The sequence below is a fragment of the Tuber melanosporum genome, assembly GCF_000151645.1.
Source record: "Tuber melanosporum whole genome shotgun sequence assembly, scaffold_2, strain Mel28".
Lineage (NCBI taxonomy): Eukaryota > Fungi > Ascomycota > Pezizomycetes > Pezizales > Tuberaceae > Tuber > Tuber melanosporum.
Genome location: NW_003298863.1, coordinates 2,175,563 through 2,176,404, shown reverse-complemented (window position 1 = coordinate 2,176,404; position 842 = coordinate 2,175,563).

Below are 842 nucleotides of genomic sequence, written 5' to 3'. Positions count from 1 at the left end.
AAATTGGGCAGGTAACACTCAGGACCAGAAGTCTATCAGTGGTTATTTGTTTCTCCTCGCAGGTGGGGCTGTATTATTACAAGTATGGAAACAGTCAATTGTGGCCTTGTCGACAACTGAGGTGGAGCATATAGCTTGTTCAGAAGCTTGTTGTGAGGCAATTGCACTTTTGAGGATATATGCAGACATTCTAAAGATTGTGTCACATCAACATGAGAACCATCTCTGTTACTCCCTTCCTCCGACTATGATACTAGTTGACAATCAAGTTACTCTGAATCTGGTGCAAAATCCCCGTTTTCATCGTCGAATGAAGCACATTGAACTCAATTATTACTACATGCATGAAATGTATCAGTCCCATGAAATTGATATCTACTACATCTCCACACACATGATGACAGCGGATATACTCACTAAACCTCTCACTTGTGAGTTTCACTAGAGGCATGTCAGTGGCATGGGTATGATAGGTTCTTGGAGGAAACACCTAGACCATTAGAATATTTTTTTCTTTCACTTGTTATAGGTATTTGTGGAGGATAGGTATGTATTGGATTGAGTACTCTTCCCTTAACTCCTGTAACTTTTTTTCCTGATCTCAGGTTTTTGGATCAAGAGCAGGAGTTTAAGGAGGCTACCCATTGGTTGAATTATTCCTCATTTTTTATTTATTTATTATCATTATAGATTTTGTTCAAGTTAGAGATATGGAATGAGATGAGGTGTTGCGTCAGCATTTCATTTCTGGTTAGTTATGTGTTTGGACCAATTACTATGAAGTAACCATGAGTGATAGTAGATGTTTACTGGATTAACTTTAGCTGTTCCCTATGGGTCGT